This window comes from Cyrtonyx montezumae, unplaced genomic scaffold (genome assembly GCF_038088225.1).
Source record: "Cyrtonyx montezumae isolate F1298 unplaced genomic scaffold, pur_monq_1.0 scaffold_3, whole genome shotgun sequence".
Classification (NCBI taxonomy): Eukaryota; Metazoa; Chordata; class Aves; order Galliformes; family Odontophoridae; genus Cyrtonyx; species Cyrtonyx montezumae.
In genome coordinates this window covers 95797080-95803920 of record NW_027072034.1, presented here as the reverse complement: position 1 = coordinate 95803920, position 6841 = coordinate 95797080, and positions in this window count along the sequence as shown.

Genomic DNA, 6841 nt, shown 5'->3' with positions numbered 1-6841 from the left:
ATCTGGAATTATAGAGCTTGAAGATTTTTCATGCAGACTTTCATTTTTTTTTATTCTTCTATTATTCTCTGCTTTAATGCAAAGTCTTCAACTGTTCAACATTTGGCTTATCTGAAGTAATTCAACTATTACCTGAACTTATCCTTAGTGCTGTTCATCCATATCCTGAAACTGATATTCGGAGAACCCGTCGCTGCTTATTTCTGGGAACATATTTTCAGGCCATGTTGCTTCACTGAAAATACTGGAAGAGCTATCAGCTCTACAGCCATCACGTGCATGATGTATGTTTTGCCTCATTGCCGCCTGAGAAAGAGCATCAAGAAAGGCACTGCACACATCCTGGCTTCGCACTGGTGCCATGGATGCTTGCCCTTGTCTTCACTCAGGTCTGCTGGCTCCTGCCCCCAGATTCCCTATGAGAAAACACACGGGAGGCAGAGATGAACAGCTCAGTCCAGGACTGGGGATTCCAGAGACCATGCAATGCCTACCAGAAGGCAAACAAAGCAGCTCAGCCCAGTCACTCAAACAGGCACTGGAAGGACAAACCCCTATATATTTATTATCATAAGCCAGTGTAGCCTAAAGCGTAAAGGAAAGAGCCTTGCAGTTACATAATTGCATGTACTACTTGACATCAGGGAAAGAAAAATGACTTCTCTCATCTGAGTAAAAGCCCAGTAATCACTTGAGAAACAAAATGTCAAACAAGAAGCATCTCCAGGGTATTGAGCATTCCCAGAGGAAGTAAAAGACACATTTCTCCTTGGGAGAATTTCCCACCGGCAGAAAGCAAAGCCGTCATGAGGTTTACATAACAAAAAATGAACCCATCACAGTACAGCAGATCAGCTAAGGGCTTTTTGATGTGAGTTTTGCTTTTTTTTTTTTTAATCACAAAATGAATTATCTACAAACAGAATTCTGTATTATTTTCCTAGCGCTGTGACTTCCCTTTTGCTTTATAAAACAGAAGAACTCTGTCTGAGGATTGCAAAATGTCTCATTGGTATCAAAATGAGATAACAATCCACACATCACTTCCTGACATACAATGTTCTATTATGAGAAAGAAATTGAAAACACTGTAGGATTTTGATAACTGAAATCACAGGAGGTGGTTTACTGCTGTTCCTACAGAACATACCCGAGAGGACAGGAAAGGGAGGATCTGTCTTATTGTCTGTGCATCAGCCAAAGTTGGACTGCCACGAAACACCTAGGTACTCAAAATAAGAGCACTCTCACTTACTAAGGAGAACAATAACTCTGCCTTCCCTGTATTATAAAATTAAGTTCTGGAAAGTGACTGCTCTCCTAAATAGGCCTCATTTCTTTCCTTAGTTCAGTCCGCAGTTTGGCTACCTTTGACCCACAGGCGCTGCTTTTTCTCTGTCTGTAGTTGATTCTGTTCTCTGCTACATTTTGTCCACAGGTGTGCAACTCAGAAGCCACAGCCAAACTCAGGTCACTCATTCTCTTGGAGGTAATGTGCCTGTGGTGCTACAGAGTGACTCAGCAGTGGTGATCTTGGCCATTTTAAGGAATACAGAGATGTTATACAATTCCAAGAAAAGGTTGTGTTTTTTTTTTAAATTGATTGAAAACCCAAAGAGTGTGAGGAGATAAAGGACGTAATGTTTAAATATGGTGTCTAAACAATTCCACTCCTCACGTCTCCAGGATCAGGGGGATTGGTTTTATTTCTCTCTATCATAAGAATTCCTAACCCCACTCAACACTACCCATTCTTAAACATTTGTGGACTAAAATTTGATTGAAGATGGTAGACTTCTTGTTTTAAATCTGAGGATTTACTGCAGACTGTGAAGTCATGGTAAGACACTAATGTGGTTTAATCTGTCATACTTTTGTATGGCATCGAGGAATAACAGAGGCTGAGACATATTTTTGATTTGTCTTTTTCTTAATGGCATTTTTTGTTGGATTTATAACAGGCATTGCAGGAAATATGCTTATCAGAACACACAGAATGATGAAATTTTATGCATACGAATCAGTTCTTAGTACTGATCAATTCTTCTGACTGAAGGCTGCCTGTCAGACTTGCTTTGCAAGGAAAATAATCATATAAATCCATAGACATTAATTTCTGACCATAAAATACAAAACTGAGAGAATGGAGAATTAGAATAAACATTCTTTGCTTAGTCTATATATCTCTGTACATATATACATATATATATATCTAAGCAACAATTTAAGCAATGAAGGTTAACAGGTACGGTACATTAGTCCTGAATATTGATCTTCCAAAAACTACAACTTTTTTTTCTGAAAACCTTCAATGGGTTTTAAAAGATGGATACTGACTTCTTCTGCAGTGTTGTCTGGATGGAAGAGGGTGCAGATCAGATCAAGACTCATGTCATATGTATTACATATTCTTTCTCCTATAGGACAGTATTAAGAAATCAACCACTGAAACAGCATGTCATCCTTCAGTAATAAGGAACCCTTAGTTCATGCTTAATTTTAGAAGAGAAGGCATATTACAGAATATTTTTTGTTGCACTCAACAAGAAGAGCCAATCATTTGTCAAATGTTTTTGCAATCCATTCTCTGAACTTCTCAGTAAGTGCATTATTCCATAAGGCAGTCCCATACCTGTAGTCATTTCTCCTACTGAAGGGTAAGGGGATAGCATTAAAACACAAACCAATTGCCTTCCTTCTGTTTTTGTCTTTTATTGGGCTGTGGCAGAGAGAGTTAGTTGGGGTCAAATAGGGATGATCAATGGCGATGATCAATAAACATTCTCATAATTCTGTTTGATGAAGAAGAAAACAGTGAATGGATGAACAAATGTCCCTAGCTATTACAAATGGCTGGGAGCACTGCATTCTTCAGTATCATTGCTCTGTCACTTTAGGGAGTTTGTTTCCACATAAATCAAATGTTAGCCAGACAGAGTAAAACTGTTCTCACTGTCACAAAGAAGGCAGCTGGCCAGCTCAAAAGGTCTAAAACTCTGTTCCTCTGGGACATATTGAAATGGTCATTACAAGACAATATTTATTTATAAACACACTTGGCCCCATCAATTGGGCTTGAATATATAGAGGAATGGAGCTTATTAGTAAGATAAAGCTTTCCCATGACCTATAGAGGACACTGCATAGGGACCACAGATGTTCTGTATTAGAAAAGCTGGAAAATTTATGTCAATGGCCATGAAAAGCTCAGTTTGAAAAGAAGTAAATAAATAAATAAGGAGGTCACCAGCAAAGACAAGGTTAAGGACACTGGAAAATGGGTCTTCCGGGATATGTAACCTTTATTTATTTATTTAGGTGGAACAGATCCTGGCCTTGACTACATGTTTCTCTCCTTAGGAACTCTGCTGAAGCTACCAGATTGCTGAAGTTCACTGGATTTTCAGAGAGCCTCTGAAGTGAATGTGTCTGTCATGTGGGTGAACACGGGCACACGTTTGTCTTTGGAATGGGATCCACACAAGTAATGCCAGGAAAGTGCTGGGGAGGGCAATACTTTGCAAGACAATCTATACCAATTCCCATACACAGGTACAGAATACAAGTACTGAGTCCATATGGACTCAGCTTCCACTGCATAGCTTAAATCAAGGAGCTTCTTAGCACAAAATTCATAGTGCACTGTTAGGACTGAAAGACAGAAAAAGCTACACAAAAATGTCACTAGATCTGATTCTATTTCTATTTTGCAAGGCCTGCTTCTTCAGATTGTAGAAGCTGGCCTGTCTAAGCCAAAGGATCACCCCCTTTTCACCAGCTCTGAATCTTGCCCTAACTAAATGCAAACTATCAAGTCCTGCTGGGACTGAAGCCCAGAATCAAATGGTTTGTGTATCTATTACTTCAATCTGTGCTCATGAAAGTTGATGAACACAGGCTGATGTTGTTTGCACAGCTGCAAGTTCACTGTACACCTTTGGTCTGGCTCACAGCTTTCCTTTGCTTCCCAGCTGCTTCTTCCTCCACACAACGTGGAACAATCAGAGCAGCATATCCTCTCATATCCATGTGGCAAGGAACCTTTCTGTCACACCCCAGATCCTTGAACAGTGTCGATCTTCCCTCTCCCAGAGTGTTCTGGCTAGTTGCCTTCAGGTAGAACTAGTCAGAGCCAGAGAGATAGTCAATATGCACAACCAGCTTCTCCAGCTACTAAGACAGCCATTCTCTATCCAGATGTACCAAACCTGATGTAGCAAAAACTAGAAAAAATTCTTTTTTCTACCTAGGCCTGAAAGAAGACCCATTAATGGACAGGGAGAGAAATGAGGCCGCAGGATGCTTGGGGTGATGAGACATCCTCCCTACCACAATTTTACAACAAAAATGCTACAGCTGCCATACAGCTGAGAGCACCACAGATGTGGGACTGACTTATTTCCATCAGCAAACTGAAGTCTAACATTTTGTAAACCATCTTAATGCTGCAGGAGGTGTCCAGTTTTTTCCTGACTGCAGAAGGCCACACAAGCATTACTACAACTACAGAAGTAGTGGCTACAGCTTTACTTTCTGTTTGTCTCACTTTTTATACTTCCACAAGTACCTAGTCTGAGAGATATACCCATCTTATTCATCACAGTCTGGAGTTATGCAGCTTTCTGCCGGGCCCAGAAAAGGCAATGCCTCCTCAGCCAGCTGCCTGCAGAGCTGTGGGCTCAACCTAACAATCTCCTCTTCAGATCTCCACTGCAATATAGAGCTACCTGGTTAGGAACATATTGCTTTTCTCAATGGACAAAGAGGGGGGGGAGCTGCTGGTAAGGCAATGAGGGGGAGAGTACTGAGAGCACCCCAGAAGTGGAACAGCTGAGCACTTAACAAACATCTACAATCATCACACTAAAAACAAATTACACTAATGTTCAGTGTCTTTTTTAGTATTGTTTTCTCTGATGGGATAGATATAAAATATTAATCTGATTACTGCAGCTCAAGCTTGGTGTCCTGCAAGGTCAATTATTGAAGAGTAATTTTCTTTTCCTCTGACATTGATACATATCTTTGAGAGAGAAAAATTCTCACAGTGCTGTTTTGCAGAGTCATTTTCCTCACATTTGTGCTGTTCACACTTTTCAATTTATATTTTATATTTTAAAGTCATAAAGAAGAAACAAAATATTTTAAGTATGTAAAACTCTCTAGTTTTTAAGAATACAAGCAGTTCCCACTACTTTTCAGCACCAAGGGGAAAACTTCATCTTGAGTATGTTAGAATCTGCAATGTGGTCTTTGTTGGATAACACATTTGATCATGGAGCTTTTGCAAATGAAATTGAAACAGGATCCACAAATGTTTACTACTTGAAATAGGAACTTCAGAAAGAAATCAAATTACCAGCACTTTTATAGCTCTACACAAGCAAGTGTATCACAAACAGGAATGGAATATTTCTGTAGACCAATGAGTCCTTTGTCTCTGCCAATTTTTTTCCCTTTAAACTTATTTGGTAGTTTTTCACTTTCTAATTAGAAATAGAACACTTGAAGTACATCTTGGCCCTCTCAGAGTCCTAAAAGATACAATTACAAAATCACAGAAGACGCCCCTGGTCCAAACCAAACTCCTTGTTTAAGGCAAGGTCAACTACAGCAGGTTACTCAGGATCATATCCAACTGGGTTGGTTTTGTATTTCTTCAAGGATGCAAGCTCCAGCCTTTTACAGCATTCAGTCAACCTCATAGCAAAAAAAGCTTTTCCTTATATTTAAGTGGAATTTATTGTATTTCAGTTTGTGCCCATTGTGTCTTATCCTGACAGGTGTCACTGAAAAGAGCGTGGCTCCATCTTCCTTACTCCCTCCACCAGGTTCTTATATACACTGAGAAGTAATCCATGAGCCTTCCTTGCTCCAGGCTCAACTGTCACAGCTTTCTCAACCTCTCTTCATATGAAAGATGTTCCAGCTGTTATTTACCCCTACTATTAACTCCTAGGTTATACTACTACTGATCAGCTTCCCATGTCACTGATCACATTTTTTTGAGCCTGGTAGGTAAGCCAGTTTTCAGTGCACCTTAATCCTCACTTACTTAAGCTATACTTCATCAGCCTATTTATGAGGATGTTATGGGAGACAGTACCAAATTCTTTGACAGTGTCAAGATAAACAGTATCTATTGATCTTTGCTCAACTATTCTGTAGGCCTGTAGTTCCTCATCTTCCCTTTCCTGAAGATGATGGAAATGTTTGCTTTCTTCCAGTTCTCAAGAATTCCCCATGATTGCCATGACATTTCAAAGATAATCAAGAGTGGCCTCACAATGACACTGGCTAGCTCCCTCAGCTCTCATGAGAACAGCCCATCAGTCCCAGAGACTTGTGTATGTTCCATTTGTTTAAATATAAGTATTAGTCCTCAGGGAAAGAAAATACTGACAATTACTCACATGTGTTCATTGTTGGTGGGGTTTTTTGGGTGTTTTTTTTTTTTTTTTTGTATCCCTTGTTTACTTCTAGAAACACTGGTGCTGAACTTGTCAGGTCTCGATTTGTTTAGTCCAGTTACTATCCCATTAATAGAGACAGTAGTTCAAGACTTTGCTTCTTCTCCTTCACTGCAGTCTTCACTTGCTGTCTCACCCCCCATGATACTCTCGTTTCTAAAGTGCAAAGAAAAAGAGACTAAAAAGTTCTTTAAGCTTTTATTTGTCAAAAGAGACCTGAGCCTGTCTATATCTGCATTATTTACTCTTGAAACAACTGGCTCTATTTCTACCACAAGCAATCCTTGTTTTGACCTGAACCTCTCTGTTTCTCACAGAAGCTCTTCTGTGGAATGAGAGGCTGATTCACTCCAATTAGTCTATGTTAGAGC